The 18373-nt window shown below is 30.9% G+C and overlaps 2 protein-coding genes across 8 annotated transcripts in view; both read left to right on the top strand.

Moving 5' to 3' along the window:
• The window catches only part of LOC147909597 (uncharacterized), a 36167-nt gene extending 19269 nt beyond the window's left edge, over nucleotides 1-16898 (top strand). Inside the window, exon 3 of the transcript XR_015545539.1 lies at nucleotides 10479-16898. The gene's annotated coding sequence lies outside the window, so the exon portion shown is untranslated. The remainder of the gene's footprint in view (nucleotides 1-10478) is intronic.
• CCHa1 (neuropeptide CCHamide 1) overlaps nucleotides 1-18373 on the top strand; it is a 260158-nt gene that overhangs the window by 198433 nt on the left and 43352 nt on the right. The gene's annotated exons all lie outside the window — the stretch shown is intronic.

The following is an 18373-nucleotide window of genomic DNA, read 5'->3' as shown; positions in this document are numbered from 1 at the left end:
ATTTAGTGATGTAAATGTATTTTATATTTATTATCTCATTCATAGAATGGTACATGGATGTAACTCAATTACATTTAATTTACATAATTATGTTATGGGCTAAATATATAACAAAAACATATAATATATTTTTAATTATCATATTTGTATCAGAATATCTTGTTTGCGCCATAAAACTGTCTTATTGTTATGAAATAGAGTTTGTACAGCTTACCCATATGCACTACTGTTGCAAAATTTATGTCATGCCGTACAATTATCACTATGACTCTTTTGAATGTTATTTTGAAGCCTACATTCTCGAGTCGTCGAATCAAAAACAAATTACATTTCAAGTCTTTTAAATCTGATAACAAATCAAACCAAGACTCCTTATAAATCAAAGAACTGGAAATCGAAGAACTGGAAAGGATATGGGCAGTAAGAGTCAAGCGCAGAAGACATCGCGCAAATAGTATATCTATGAAGTATGAAACTTCTTTATTCACTAAAACGCGCATGTTTCGGCTCACTTTTGAGCCCTCCTCAGAGACAATACAAACTAACATAAATAAATTGTAAATAAAAATTATCCTGTCATGGTGAGCTCCCCTCCCTCGAGAATTTAAATCCAAAAAGAATGAAAGAAAAAGAAAAAAGAAGAAAAATGAATGAAAATAAGGAAATATGGAAATATCGGAATAGAGAATATGAAAATAATTTATCAAAAAAACTTTAAGATTATAATTAATTATCCCAAAAATAAGTTATGTGGGTGCACAGACGTGTAGACAGCTGAGGTCAAGAATCACGGAGCATAAGAACCACATCCGATGGAACACCTCTATTTGTAATGTCATAACGGAGCCTCGGTTACAAAAGAGTCATGATTTTTATTGTGATAACGTTACAATACTGGACGAGGAGTCTCACTACAGGAAGATATTAATTTCGGAGATGATATTCATCAGAAGACAGACGCACGGACTCAATTTGCAAACAAATATGGAGGAGCTTCCTAACGCCTACCTCCCGCTCATTGACAAGCTATAAAGGCTAGAGTTGTCTAGTTAGTCAGTGTCGTTTCTATGCAGTAATGAGTTTCTGGTATAATTTTTGATTACTTTCCAACTTTCATTTTCATGAAATTGATTAGCGTTTTAATGTTACATTTTTCCATTTGTAATTTTGAATAATACTAACTAAAACTAAAAATGACTCACTGTGTCTGATACTGGCCAAAATATCAAGAACCGGTTTTTGAATAATTCATAGTAATGTTTGCGATATAGTTTGTGATTTGTGATCAGGGTGAGCATATTTTCGGGATAATTAATTATAATATTAAAGTTTTTTGATAAATTAATTTTTCATATTCTCTATTCCGATATTTCCATCATTTCCTTATTTTTGTTCATTTTTCTTTTTTCTTTTTTTTCGCTTTTTTGGGGTATAATTCTGGCATTTAAATTCTTGAGGTAGGGGAGCCATGATAGGGTAATTTACAATTTATTTACATTAATTTGTGTTGTCTCTGAGGAGGGCTCAAAAGTGAGTCAAAACATATAAGCGCGTTTAGTGAATAAAGCAGTTTCACACTTCATATTATTTGCGCGACGTCTTCTGCGCTTGACTCTTACTGTCCATATCTTTTCCAGTTTTTCAAGTCTTTTAAAACTAAGACATTATTTATACTACGTAGCAATAATTTTCCATCTGATTGAATATAATCATCAATCTTGGCGATGCACCGAGTACTCAAAGTTACATTCTTCTTCGTGACCACGATATTTATTAGAATATTTAACTTTTTGATATCCTTACAAAAAAATATCTAAAAATTCGGAATTTACACACTTTGGGTGTTTACACTCAATTTTCGATTTTGTTAAATTTTCAATGTCGACACTGATTTTTCCGTGTTGACGTTTACATTTATGGTGTGGACACCGACATTTGAGTGTGAAAGCTCAAAGTTACAGTGTCGACACCTAACTTATAGTGTCGATACCCAAAATTTCAGTGTCGACACCAAACGATTATGTGTTGATTCCAAAATTTTGGATATTATTGACATCAAAAATTAAATATCAATACTAAAAAGTTGCGTGTCGGACACAAAAAGTTTAAAAACATATATTTTTATATACATGTATATATACATACATATATGTATTTTCATACATATTTACATATATATATTTAAATGTAGATATTTAAAAATTTAAATGTATATCAATATGGTATTCAGGGTTACCCATTTTAATCGATCACCTCAAACATCTCTTGAATAGTGCATTTTAAGAAAAAATGTTTCAGACAAAAGTTTTGGGACTTTGAAGGGAACATAAGATGATGCCATTGGTTTGATTTGGATGGTGTTGTCGAGATCAGGGCAAGGATACTTTGAATTTTTTTAACGGAACTCCCCATTTTTCATTTAGTATTTTTGTTGTTTACCTCAAGAGCTTTCTAAAACACTGTAATTAAGTTCATTTTTATTAAGTACTTTTCGAGTTATAAGGCTTGCAAGTTACAATACCGCAGGCATTACGCAAGGTGCCCGACCAACGGTTAAAACCTCTTAAATGTTATTCAGAATCATGTTCTAAATAACACTTGTCAAGTTCAAAGTCATTGGAGGTTGTATCTCTTATTTTCATTTTTATATAAAAATGAATTTTTAGTGCAAAAATAAAAATGAAATAATCTGCAATGATCTTGATCTTAACAAATATTATCCAGGTCATGATCCTGAACAATATTTAAGAGATTTTAACTGTCGATCAAATACTTTGGATAATGCTAATGCCGGCGGTGCTGTGACTTGCAAGCCTTATAACTCGAAAAGTACTTAATGAAAATGAATTTAATTATAGTGTTTTGAAAAGCTCTCGAGATAAGCTACAAAAATACGTAATAAAAAATGCGGAATTAAAAAATTCAAAGTGACCTTGATCTGATCTTGACGTCATCCAAGATCAAACCAATGGCACCGTCTTATGTACCCCTCAAAATCTCAAAACTTTTGTCTGAAACTTTTTTCCTTAAAATACATTGTTCAAAAGATATTTGAGGTCATCGATTAAAACGGAATATCCTGTAAATGCCAGTACATATATGGTGTATATTAGTGATTCAAGATTGAATTATTTAAAGCAATGAAGATCCAGCTTCAACCGTAATAGGCATTTTAAATTTCTAGTATTGATTATGTTTCTCACATATGCGGTCTAAAATAAAGATTCTTAAAATTAGAGTAAAAATGCTCGTATATTTTTTAAAAAATTAAACAGTGTCGTGGCTTTTTTCGAGCTTATAATTAGAATAACTTTAAATTAATATAATTAACATAAAAATATAAATACTAAATAATATTCTACATAAAGTTTCGGCTTACAAAGTATTCTTCAGTGTTAAAACGCAGAACTACAATATTAAATTAACAAACCAAATAAATAACAAATACAATGAAAATTAAAAAAACCATCAGTGGTGAAATGTCAATATATAAAAATTTAAATGTCTTTTAAAAAGACATTTAAATGTCAATTAAAAAGTATTACGATAGAATACAATAAGATAAGAAGATTTTTAATACTTCAGTCAATAGTAGATTACATTATGTCTCTCGATAAAATAGTTTTCCCTAATTCCTCGGTTGAAATCGAGAATTCAGTTTGTCGCAGACTTGTATCAAACGATTTGAGAATTCAGTAGTTACGAGTATTTTATGATATTCTGTAGAACGAGTAGATGTATTAAAATAATATATTATTAGTGTGAATAAAAAGTACAGAATCAAATAATAACTTTAATAATAACGTTAATTTATATAAAATACTGTAATTAAAACTCTCACTCAGAAATCCGGTCAAGTACATTAAAAATTAGATATTGACTATCACTCATTTGAAAATTGACTGATGTAATGTATAGATCAAATAAAAGTAAATCAATAAAATCGAATGTAAAAACAAATTTGTTCAAAACTGTAACAATTTATGTTCATATATATCGTCAAGTATGTTAAAATAAGAGTTATCCAATAACTCACTATCTTTCATTAAATTTAAACTATTTTTTTGTTCTTTAATATGTATCATTTCTGAAATATTTCTTTTACAATAATTCTTTTTAAAATCAAGAATACTAACTTTTTCCTAATTAAAGTTATGATTAGTATCCGTGATATGTTTCGAGATTACTGAGTATTTAGACTGGTCTAATTTTATATTATTGTGATGTTCTTTAATCCTTATCTGTAATTATATTTTCGTTTGGCTAATATACGATGCATCGCACATTATAATTTACTTTATATATTTTCACGTTATTATTTTTGTCATATTGGTATTTGTCTTTATGAATTTTGATAAATTTATTAAGCTTATTTAAGTACCTAGCCAATCATATTTTTGGATTTAATAATAGACTTAGTAATTTTACTGGAAATAGATCTTATATATAAGAAAATCATTAACTTTCTTAAAACTCCATCAGTGTCAACGTAATCTATGCAGTGTTATTTACCATTGTGGATTTTTTACAAGCCAAACTTTTAATTCTTTTGTTAATATAATTGAAAATCATTCCTAAAGGATAACCGTTATCCTTCAAAATCTCTATTATTCTATGTTTTTATTAGAATGTAGGATTTGACAATAAGATCGTTCTATCAACTAAACTATGTATAATTTCAATCTTATGGCATGTAAGACGATTCGAATAGAATAATACCTGCCAAGAATGTCTTTTTATAGTAATATAACCAATATAAAATAATAGTATTATCTTTATTGATAACCGATATTGATCCATAAAATTCAAGCAATGGTCTTTCTTATATTAATCAATAGTGAATTTGAGTCTATCATGCTGTTTATTAAATGAATTTAAAATTTGAGTGACCTTATCTTAAGGTGCGATTATAAAGACATCATCAACATATTTAAAATAAGTAGAAATCCGAAATTCTAAAGAATTTAATACTCTTTCTTCTAACTCCTCCATCACAATGTCAGATATGATAGGAGAAAGGGGAGAACCTATAGGTGTACCAAATGTTTTGTAAATGATCCTATTAAAAGCAAAATATGTCGATATTAAGACAAATTTGACTGCATTAATAAATTGATTCTTTGAACACACCAAATAATGAATTTATTAATGCGGTCAAATCGACATATTTTACTTTTAATGGGATTATTTACAAATAAACATTTGACACATGATCTATGGGTTCTCTCCTTTTCCCTATCATATCTGACATTGATGGAGGATTTAGAAGAAAGAATGTTAAATTCTTTAGAATTTCGGGTTTCTACTTATTTTAGATATGTTGATAATGTCTTTGATGATTACTTGAGCAAAAATCACGCAAAAAGCCGGAGTCAAATAACTTATTTTGTAAAAGATTTAATAATTATTCACCGCGGACGCAACACTATCAGAATTACATTACGTTTCATGTAATACTACTTAAGAAGCATTACTCTGTTTGGAAGAAAAATCAATGTCAGAAAAATCAATTATACAACATAACATGAAATATTCTGATATTGATTTTTTGATATTGATCAATTCGATGTCGATTTGATGCTTTCGACGTCGAACGATATCGAACCGATATCGATTCGATTCTGACTGAGATCCGTGTTTTGACAGCGCTAGTACAAACATAACCAATAAAATCGAGCAGCTGCTTACTATCGTTGAATGAACGCGTCGTGTGTGTAGTAAACAATCGTGTGCTTTTTTTCTTCGAGTGATATTCAGTCGACGAATAATTAATCGGCAGTGATTTATAATAATTAACTAACAGATTCTCTATTAAAATCGAGTGCATGCTATCGTCGAATAAACGCGGCGTGTGATTATGATCTTTCTTCGAGTGATTTTCGGTCACCGAATGATTAATTGATAATAGCTAAAATGGACCATCGGTAGTAAAACAGATACTTAACTGATAGAGGTACAGTAATAAATTTTTTGAGTAATCATTGAAATACTTCGTTTTCTTCAAGTTAATGAATAGCTGTACGCTGAGCGTAAACGTATCGAAGTGATGTGTTTTATAAGAAACAAAGTATTTTAATGGTTACTCGATCTACGTGCATCAATGGGAACGAGTGATTTCTAAATTTGTTAGAAGAATGGAAGTTTTCTTGAATGGAATCTTTTCTTGTACAAGGAAAGATTCAGTACCAACTTCATGATGCGAAACAGATCGGTAATTATATTTGATTCTTACATTTAAGACTGTCTTAAGTAAATCTTTAGATGTAAGTCAATCCGAGGACTGTATTAACATCTTAAGACATTATAATTATTTAAAACGGTTTTAAAATAAAAACGAACTATGAATATCGCCCCATGTTTCGCATTTCACAGATATATAGGCCTTGCGGAACGAGAACCAGAGAAACGACAGAGTGCTAATTTTAGAGAGAGACACTTGCAAACTGAACACACCATGTAATTTTTTCATCATGAATGGAAGTTGCTTCGTGTGGAAGTTATAAGCCCCCGAAAGTCGTGTTACGTCCAAACTCGGTATGGAGCTGAGGGGTTAAACGCAACAGGAATCGAATTCTTAGATTTGGCCGTGTTTAGGCTCTGGACCGCCCGGGAATTATGGGGAAGGACCGAGGGGAGGCACTTCGCTTCGTCCTGAGGTTTCTAATGAGTTGGAGGTCGAATGGAGGATGAAGTGGAAACCTCAACTCGTGTTCCGCAAGCGGGCTCATAAGTCGAACGTACTTTTAATTTAAAGGGCTCAAAGAGTCAGTATATCACAAGGGCACACTTTAACACCAAATATGCCAGTACATCCGTATGCCTCGGCGAAACTTAACCCAAAACCGGGGAAAGGGCGAAGTGCAATCGCGGAAGAAATTTAAAATAAATACAAGGAGAGGTTGTTTTTAACAAACAATAGTATTAAAAAATAATAGCGTTAAAGTTTATAATAATAATATAATTAAATCAGCTTAGGACACTCGCACGGAATGCAAGAGATCCGGATTCGACTCCTGGCCAAGGTAATATTTTTCGTAATAAGAATTAATTATTTATAGATTTTAATATCATTCAACATTATTAAGATCGTTTAGAAGATGCAAATAAGCATAAAAAATTTGTTAAATTGCTGGTCAATTTAATTCGTGATATTACTGCAGTAGTTTAATAGAGTTAACGTTTCAAGACCGAAAACTCATTTCGGCGCGCATTTCTGGGAACTACATACGTAGTATAATATATAAATTCATATAAGAATCATGCAAACATTAAGATACAGCTAGACCGTTTAAGGCTTTGATTTCTACAGTTTGTGTTATCACATATACGGTCCTATATTATATAATATAATTAAAACTTTTTGTTGATACATTTTTTCATTAACGTAATTTCTTTAGTTCTGCGTTTGTAAATATGTATGCGTGCGTGCGTGCGGGCAGAAGAGAGAGGAAAGAGGGTTAAAAAAAAGGAGGTTCATAGGGGAGCAGTATAATCAAGGAGAGTGGGATGAGAGAAGATATAAGGATCGAAAAAGATAGTCGGTTTCTTCTACGTACGGTACATACTACTACTCTGTTATTATAGCATACTAGTGTAAAGAGTATGTGATAAATCAATTCATCAATATTATGAAAAAGGAAGGAGACTGAATCAGGAGAAATATAATCATGATGATAAGAACAATGTCAGTAAGAGGGATTGGTGGATAGGGGGAGGAAATGGGAGAGAGATCATCGGAAAGGAGAGTACTTATAAGGTCCTCAAGAATGTGCGAAGAGAGAGAATACGATATTTCTGTTTCTGGCATAAGCTGAGGTGAGATGATTCGATGGGGTTCGGCTTGATTTTCTTTGGACGTTGAAGTTATAAGCAGACGGACACGAGCGACCGGTTGGGGACGAACAACCTCCGTGAGGTGATGATGACGGGGAACAGAATTATTGCAAGAACGCACTGTAATATGGTTCTTTATTTTCTATTATGAAAGAACTCGAAAAGGAAAAAAGAAAAAAAATAATAAAATAAAATAGTGTAAGAAAAGTGAGGGAGGCCGGAGAATAGCGAAATGCAGACTTACTACTGATTGATGTTACTGTTGATTGGTATTACTCGGTAAAACAAGATGGGACCTTGTCGGCGGATTCTGCTGGATTATAGATGAGGTTGCGATCAAGTGTCCGAGCTTGATGACTTCCTCGAACACTAACTTTAAATCTTTAAATTTCGGTGGCCAAGTACACGAATTTAATAGAATTTCTTTCTCACTGATTCTAAGTCTTTAAATCTATGTGGCCAAGTACGAGAATTTTTTTCGCACTGATTTTGAGTTTGAGTTTTCTCAGTCTTGCTGGTAGATCTAATAAAAGTAACTTTGGGGAGCTACGTGTTGTGCCCAGAGAAAATTTAGGAAAAAGATCGCTGAATCCCACGGACCCGGAATTTTTATAGTAATCTGTCCTGATTAACCACGCATTGATTGGTGGATAGGTTCGTTAATTAGATCGTGGGACCTATTTCTTGCTCTTTCAATTGATCAAGGTTCAGAATACACTTGGGGGAGGAAAGCATATTGACGGGAATTTATAGCAGGAAGTGTCATCTTTAATTTTATGATCTTAAAATTTATGAGAAAAGCGCACATGCAGTGTCGTTACTGGACAAATACCACCCTCTGAACATCATGTCTTAGATTTTATGATCACGGACTCAGTGAGAATCGTTCGCGATTTGACCGTTAGAAAGTATCTTGACGCCGGTCTTAGAGCTCGTTCACAATACAGTTTTTTGATCGTTTCGATTTCACCGAATCGGTACAAATCGAACCGAATCGAATATCAGATAATATGGTAATTTCGCCGTACGTTCATTCTCCTGTATGCTCAATGAATTCGACCCATTTTGCTATGAAATTCTTTCCTAACATGGATATGAATACATATACGTACTTATTGGCACTATCGCCGTCGTCAAAAAAATTAACAGAAACTATTGGATACATCCAATGAGTGAAAGATCTTGTTTGGGATTGTATCGGACACTTATGTGTCAATTGAGAAGAGGTGAAATAAAATTTTTCAATGTTATTATTTTCGAATGTCCATACTTACTTTTGATTACTTGTTAAGAAGAGTGCAAAGTTCTTTGACAATATAAAATACAATTATGATAAGAAGCATTAGAAAAATTAAAGATATGATCCTGAAATTAAAGATATATCCTGAAGAAAAATTAATGATATGTCTAAGGTAAGTTTTTTAATTGAATTTTTTACTAAATACTAAACATCATAGACATGCATTGTCACGATGTTGTGCAAGAGAGGCGCTGTGAGAGAACCATTCGACATCGTGGAAAAATGGCAACAATTAAATCTTTTTTTTAGAATAGGATTTTTTTAGAAATTGATAAATACTAATCATAAAATACAATACACACAATAAGATAGAATCTTACTTATTATAAAAAAATTATCATCACTTAATGTTATTAACTTATTGTCATTAGTCATGATCATTTATTAACATAAAAATAGAAAACTAGAAATTTTATAGATCCATAATAGAATAATCATTTAGAAATAGAAAAATACTTATCATAAAATACAACACGATAAGATAGAATCTTACTTATTATAAAAAAATTATTATCATATTTATTGTATCATTAGTTATAATTATTTATTAACATAAAAACAGAAAATTAGAAATTTGTAGACCCAGGTTTATAATAGAATGATCAGATGCTTGACTTGTAGTAGATATTGTGAATAGTACTGCAGGCGATTTTACAAATTCAATCGTTGGACTCATCATTGGTAATGGCACTGTATTTATTTGCGGCTGATTGTAATAAAAATTTTAGCATTCGTAATGATATATTTGTTTGGACTAGTGTGGTGGATTATAAAATATCATTTGTTTCTTTCTTTTAAGATTTTGTAACAAATTTATAAATATCAGATTGAAATTCTAAAGTTTCATCATCATTAAATAATGACAAGGAAGATAAAAGGCTTTTAAAAAATGATAGATGACGATTCTTCATTATGATTTTCATTCTTCGACATTATTTGATGATCAATAAATTTTATCATTTTCGCATCTAATTCATTCTTCATTTTGCACTTCCTTTTTCTTTATGTATCAGCAATACTCTTTTTGCTCACAGATTCTGAAATTTCTACGCCTTTCTGCAACTTGAATAATTTTATCTTGATTCTTTACCTCATAACTAGCATCATCCGATTTTCTTCGTTTTTATTATCATCAGTGCTTTCATGAGCAACAATTGTGTCTATAATTTTGTTCAAAAACGATATTTGTTCATGAAACACGTAAAGTTTTGAAATCTTGGCAGAAGAACCAGATTGTTTTTGCTCTTTGTGTCTTTTCATAGATTTTGACCAAGAGTCTTTGATATGTCCATTTTTTTAAGACAAGTTTATCTGAATTTAAAAAATGTTTACATTTTTGTTTCAGATATTTGGCATCTGGATGTTCATTTAAAGAACTTTATTACTGCTATCGAGTGGGTGTCTCAATATTATTGTAGAAGTAACACAAAGTATATGGAACACCTTGTGCAATGAATTTATGCATTTACCAAATACATCTAAAGAATGGGAACAAATATCGGATGGATTTCAGACAAAAACCAATTTTCCTCACTTTATTGGCGTCGTTGACAGCAAATACATAGGAATAAAAAACCATCTGGCAGCGGCTCAATGTATTTTAACAGTTATTGATTCAGATTATCAATTTAAATACATAAGTGTTGGATCATATGGAAAAGATTGTAATTCTTTAAATTTAAAACAACATTTTTGAAAAAAATTAACGGAAGGCATTTTGAAAATACCTAAATCTAAATCTTTAAATGAACATATTTGGAAACAAATATTCCTTTCGTGCTTGTCGGAAACGAAGATTTTGCTTTAACATAAAAAATTTATTGAGACCTTTTTAGAGAAACACATTTAGATAAGAAAAAACAAATATTCAATTACCGTTTAACCAGAACTAGAAGATATGTCGAGTGTGTTTTCAGTATATTAGCTAACAAATGGAGAATTTTTCACAGATCTTTGAATATAAATGAGGAAACAATTATTTGGATAGTAAAAGCGTGTACAGTATTACATAATCAGAAAAAAAGATGATTTCAATCTTGAAAATATTCACCTATAAGTAATCAATTTTGATAATATACCAAATGCACAAGCGACGCGAGGAAGCTTATCTGTTAATTCAATTAGAACAATATTTGCTAATTATTTCGTGTCAAAAGCTGGGTCAATTCCTTGACAAGATGAAGCTATAGGACAATAAGACACAGTTACAATTGTTAAATTTATTTTGAAATGAAATAAATAAGTAAAAACTTACCAAATTCTTGTCTTTTTTTTTGTTCTTTTTCCTCGAAATCTTTCATTAATATTGCACATATCTCCCTCCATGCAGATTCTTTTATATTTTTATCTTCATAAATGTTCCCATATAGCCTTTCTTCTATTAAATTTATCAAAAGTTCCATATTTATTTCTTCATTAGAAATATGTATATATGTACGTATGTATATATGTACGTATGTACAAGCACGACTAGCTGAGAGCCCTGCGTCAAACATCTGACTAGGGTGCCTGCGCTCTACGGAAAAATTGAATCGATAGAAAAACCGTATCGTCTAAACGCGCCATTGACGACCGATTCGGTTATTTTACCGAATCTCGTATACGATTTGCAGTGACAAGACCGAACGTTATTTTCGACCGATTCGGTAATTTTCTCGCGGTCGAGAATCATGTAAATACTCCCACATAAAATGTATTGCCACTGTAGAACACAGCAAAAAAACCGATTCGGCAAAATGACCGATTCAACGAAAAACCATAGCATGTAAACGAGCTCTAACACTTTCAAATGACATTTTTATAGTAGTTATTATTTTCTTTTGATTGCGGTATTCAAGAAGGGCATCTTCGATGTCTCATTTAGCATCTCTGTTCGCGCACATGCACCGATTTTTATCTTAGTTGACATTTACGAGGAGATACTGGACGTCTTTTAGACGTCGTGGGAAAAGAAAATTTTTATAGCATGCGCGCACGCTTTTTAAGCTGTAACGGCTCAATTTGTTACCAACAACTATCTTTATACCTTGACGGAATCAAGATTTCCACGAAAGAAAAGAGTCGTGGGAGTCTGTTAGACGTAATAGTCACTTCGCGTGAAAATCATTCGTCCCTTAGCAGGGGGGAGGTGGGATGAAAGTCGTTTTTCATGGAAAGTTTTTATTCTTTGAATTCGTTCACTTCATATCTCTTTCTCTGTCTAAAGTTATTTGACTCTTCATGTAAAGCAGGGAAATAATTGCTAACTTTATCATCTTTTTTTAACTGTTACTAACTTTTTAACGAATAACGAGCGACGATTAAAACCTGTTAGAGGTTACTCAGGGTCATGATCTTGACAATATATGTCAAAGTCAAGGTCATGGAGGGAGAGTTCCCTATTCGTATAATTATCTAAAAAAGTTATTTTTCTTATATCAAAAAGGCATAGCATGACAATGTCAAATTTATTAATTAAAAATTGCTATTATTCGTCTTCTTAATATGAATTGCTTTTTAAGATATCTTCAAAACATTTAAAAAAATATTTGTGAGATATCTCTAGAGATCTGAAAGATACCTTAAACTGTTGCATAAGATCTTTTAGGATCCTAAAAAAATATCTTTTCGTAAGAAATGCAAGATATCGCAAGACGCGATGAGATATCTTTTATAAATCTGCACGACATCTTCTTGTCTATATGGGTAGATTGTGAGTACATTCTTCTTTACGTATGATACATACGATATCATTTATCCTGTTTATATTTCGATGAACGACAAGAATAAATAATACATTACGCGTAAAACGAAATACATAGTTAACGAGGAAAAAATTCAATTCGATCTATAAACATTTCTGATAGATTTAATAAAATGGAATTAATCATAGTTATTCCGCTAATAAAAATTCTGATTTATTTGTCTTTGAATAGATATATTATAATAGTTGAATCTACCAGATTTCCAATTAATTTAACCAGACTTTTTTCAGTGTATAAATATCTTTAAATTATATAAAGTATTCCTCGGTTAAACTTAAAATATTAATTCAAGATCTCAAAATAAACAAAATTTTTCTTCTGGATATATGTCCGCAAACGCTTCGTTCAAGACATGTTTACTTCTGAAATTATACAGAACCGTAGAAAGAAATAATTGAAATATCTCTTGTTTTGATTTTGAAGCTCGAAAGGTTATTGATAGGTTTTTGTTCGCAAAGCTCATTGTAGCTCGTAGTTCGTAGTTGTAGCTCGTAGTTTGTAGCTATTAGTTCGTTGAATGCTTTTGTAGAATAAACTTATAATCATGGCTCGTACTACATATTTTAATAGTGAATATGCCGATATGGTATATTTATATGGGTTTTGTAACGAAAAACACCGCGCGATTTTCAAACAGAAGATTACCGGATAAATCAATATTCTCTATAACATTTCAATTGAAGGAGACTGGGTCTTTTAATATGATTCCCTGAGCTGATGGAGTTTTGGCATCACTGCAAAATGAAAAAACAAGGAAGAATTCCGAAAAGATGAACACCCTGATTTTCTTGTTGACATACGAGTACTACTGTATTTTGATGCTCTAATTACAAATATAAAAATTGCCGACAAGGTCATTTTCAAAGTCACGTATTTAAAAAATAAGTTTTTTTTACATTTTTCGCGCGTTTCACGTGAAAAGTCGTACGCCCCTAAAAATAGGGGGGGGGGGAGGTGAGATGGGAGTTGCTTCGCGTGGAAGGGTCTGAGCACAAGAATTATCGTAACACTTATTTAGAGACTTAAGTTGTAGACGTAAGTAATGCTCTTGGAGACACGACAATAAGTTGTACGTCACATACGCCAAAGCTTATGCGTTATTTACGTCTATAATTTAAGACTAAGTAAGTGTTACGACAATTCTTATACTCAGACCTAAAGTCGTGTGCCCCTAAGCAGGAGGGAGATGGGGTGGGAGTCGCTTTGCGTGAAAAGTCATAAAGAAATTGTATCCTATCTATCTTTCAGCACGACAGTACATACTGATAAGCATGAATAGTGATATTTAGATTGCGCAGCAAATGACCGTGAAAATGACCTTATCGGTAATATTCATGATCATTTGTAATCAGCACACCGAAATACAGTAGTATACCAATCGACAATAAAATCGAAGTATTCGCCCATTCAGAACTCTATCTGAAATTTCACCCACAGTTATACGGAAGACACTTTCAGCCAATTGACGTCATCCATGCCACTTTCAACGTGTCCAGCATTTATTACCGACTGATATGTCGTGCAGAAAAGCATTTTAGTTTCTAAATCAGATAACGACCCACAATTTTAAAAAACATTTTGTGGACAGATGAGGCCATTTTTACCAGGTAAGGTATTTTCAATTAAAGCAATAGTCACATGAGAATTTCATTCTCGAGCAATCAATGAACATATCAGTCAGCTACTCGTTCTCTCATCGATAGATATAATGCTTTTCTGAAAGTCCATTTTGAACAAAACATTTAATAATTAAATTTTGATTATTGTAAAACAATAAAGAGGATAGACCTTATTTCGACATTACTCATTCCTACAATTTTGTAACTTCAGAAGTAAATATCTCTTGAACAAAGCATTTGCGAGCATAGGAAGCATCCAGAGGAAAATTTTTATTTGTTTTGAGATCCTGAATTCATATTTGAAGTTTGGCGGTTTAACCCGGGAACACCCTGTATAAAAAAATTATCGAATCAAACCGTCTAAATTTCGTGCGCTCAGATAGAATAGAATAACCCTATTAGTGTGCTTTTGTATTACGATAAGTCATAAAGAAAATTAGCACGAATAAATAAGAAAAAAATTTTTTTTTTGTTAAATTAAATTATTAATACATACGATACCCCCCGAAGATAATATTTTATTTCTTGAGTATTAAAGTATTTTAAATATTTTTCGTAAGATATGAAGAATTTATGTAAATCCAGTAATACGAAATTTATGATATAATTCGCTAATTTTAAATATTTATAATTCAAAAACTTATATAAAAATTTTTTCTTTAATAAGAGATTTTATAGACAGGTTTTTGGTTCTCTTGTGGGCTCTCTATTATCACTGATCATAACAAATATAGTTATGGAAGATTTGGAAGAAAAAGCGTTCTAATTATTGCCGTCATTTACTTTTTTACTTTTTTACTTTAGATATGTAGATGATATATTACTCGCTGCTCCTCCGGACAGTTTAAAAAGAATATTAAAAGTTTTTAATTTGTTCCATAAACGCCTTCAATTTCACGCTAGATTTTAAGCTTATCCCTATTAATATAGCCTGTATTGGAGCTAAGGACGTTGTATTATGAGTGTACATTGAAATAAATATAATTGAAATGATGATTTATGTAATATTAACTTAAACAATTAGCTTAAAATTCCTGTTAGTAATTACCCCCTTTTAGTAATTACATGTTAAAATGAGTCAAATGTGGATAGGCACACAAATTGGGGCACATTAATAGGACTCTCGCCGCTTGGAGGACTCACTAAGAGATAAAAACATGTTTTCTATTTTTGTCAAAAACATTATAAAGTATTAACATTTTTTAAATTAAAGAAATATTATAAGAAAAAGAAATAAATGCATAACTGATATTAATTATAAGCAGATAAAATTAAAGCTACAATATTTAAGAATTAATTCTGTAATAAGCAAATTGGTTAAAAGACATATTAATAGGGACAGTTACCCTATGGTCGACATTTTCCAATACACACTTGTTACGTGAAATTTATGATATAATTCGCTAATTTTAAATATTTATAATTCAAAAACTTATATAAAAATTTTTTCTTTAATAAGAGATTTTATAGACAGGTTTTTGGTTCTCTTGTGGGCTCTCTATTATCACTGATCATAACAAATATAGTTATGGAAGATTTGGAAGAAAAAGCGTTCTAATTATTGCCGTCATTTACTTTTTTACTTTTTTACTTTAGATATGTAGATGATATATTACTCGCTGCTCCTCCGGACAGTTTAAAAAGAATATTAAAAGTTTTTAATTTGTTCCATAAACGCCTTCAATTTCACGCTTGAAGTCGACAATGACAATAGTCTGAATTTTTTAGATGTGAGCTTTATTGCTGACGAGCATAGAATTATATTTGATATCTATAAAAAAACATTTTCTGAAAGATATTTTAATTTCCATTCACAATATCCTGTCTGTCATAAAAGGGTAATTTTTAGTTTATTTGACAAAATGTTCTTTTTATCCCATTCGAAATTTCATTTTAAGAATATTATTGATATGATACAAGTTAAGAAACGGGTATCCACTTCCTTTTATATTCTCTTCAATTCAAATGAGAATTAAGTTCCATTCTAACAATAGGAAGACCACCAAAAATCAAGTGAGAGATTATAATAAGTATTTAACTGTTGTAAAGACCTCGGAATCTTTTTCCAACATAGCCAGAAGTGTTAATTTAAAGCCTGCATTTATAATTCCGAACATTCTGAAAAAATACATTACAACTGGAAAGGATACTTGAGACAGCAGGACATCATGATGTTTTTAGGATCTCATGTCAAGGTTGTGATGCATCATACATTGGCCAGACAAAAAGACAATTAAAAACAAGAATCGCAGAGCGCTCGTCAGATATTAATAAAAAATCAGGCTCACCAAGTATCATATCTAATCACCGGACCGCATTTAATCATAATTTTTATTAGAATTTAGATTAGAACAAGATCAGAATTTTAGATAGAAAACTATCTTATAACAAAAGACTGACTTTCGAGATGATTTTTATAAAGAGAAAAGAATGGACTTAAATTAAAGTAACTTTACCAGAAATGTGCTCTCCCGTTATACAAGCACTTTCCCTTTCCTGAATGTTTCCCGTCATTTTTTCCCTCTCCTTTGAATTTCTTCACCACTCACAATTGTCGATTTTTTCGTTACTTATATCTTTATCAGTTTAAAATAAGTTGTCAAGAAGCACGGAAAAATATGACACAATTTATATCTTTTGAGTTCTGGTCTTAATACTGCTTGCTGTACATACTGTAATTATTATCATATCTGGTCTAACTGCGCTGTAATTATTATCATCTTCGTTGGTAGTAACACAGATATTAATCGAAATCTTGCAACATTTTAATTTGCTTAAATTCTCACTAGTTTAAATTATTACTTTACATAGCAATACATCATCACGTTATCATGGATAATTTGTATATGTAAGCTTTTGAGAAGAGACCCAATAACTTTATACGATGGCAAATAATTGTTAACTGATACGTTGTAATAAGATGGAATTCAGTCCTGGAATGACACCATGGATAAGTTTAAGGGGATGCTGGAGCGAAGACTGAAGTTAATCAAAGTCGATATTACAGTTTTTATTTCCAATGTATAAGATGCTTACGCCCTCTGAGTTAATATGATCATGTAGGAAATTTGATCGATTAATTATCGATATTTTTATTCTGTTTCCTACATTACCAGCAGGGATGTGTATTAGGGTCGGTTCCACAAATATAAAATTTATTTTGGAAAATTTTTCAATTTTAGAATTGAGAAAAAAATAAACCGTAATTGAAGTTAATCTTACATTTGTAGAATCGGACCTTAGAAATACAGTTGTATTATGTACACATGCAGTGTAGGCAGTGTTCCAATATATACCATCAGTATTAAAAATCTGTAATATACATAAAGTACAGATTTTTAACTTTAATAGTTATATCGATACGAAGCCGTAGTAGCACTTTTTCCTTATGTCCAATGCCATTTTAGGTAATAATAATATAGTATCAATAAATGAATACATTGCACATACATAATTCTTTTTCATGAATATCCATATATAATGTATATATATATATATATATATATATATATATATATAATGCGTATATATGTACATATAAAATGAGGATTTATCAGAGAATTCGTAATTTGATTATTTTTTTTAAGATGTTACGTCTGATCATCTGTCTTTGACTCTTGTTAGCTTTGATTTATGTTAGTTGTATGTATATTCTGATATTGAAAAAAATCTTTATATCACTAATATCTGTATATTTGACCATAAAAAAACATATCTCTTTTTATTAAACGTAGAAAAAAGAAGATCAGTACACTTACTTTTTGTTGACAAAAAGAGATGAAATAGCTACACACGTATGTGAATATGAATTAGAAATATATTTTATGTTTTTTGTAATGTGTGTACATCATAATGCACATAAAATATATTGTAATTCT

This window comes from Acromyrmex echinatior, chromosome 6 (assembly GCF_024713525.1).
Source record: "Acromyrmex echinatior isolate Ae372 chromosome 6, ASM2471352v2, whole genome shotgun sequence".
NCBI lineage: Eukaryota > Metazoa > Arthropoda > Insecta > Hymenoptera > Formicidae > Acromyrmex > Acromyrmex echinatior.
This window is presented reverse-complemented; position numbering and strand designations above follow the sequence as displayed.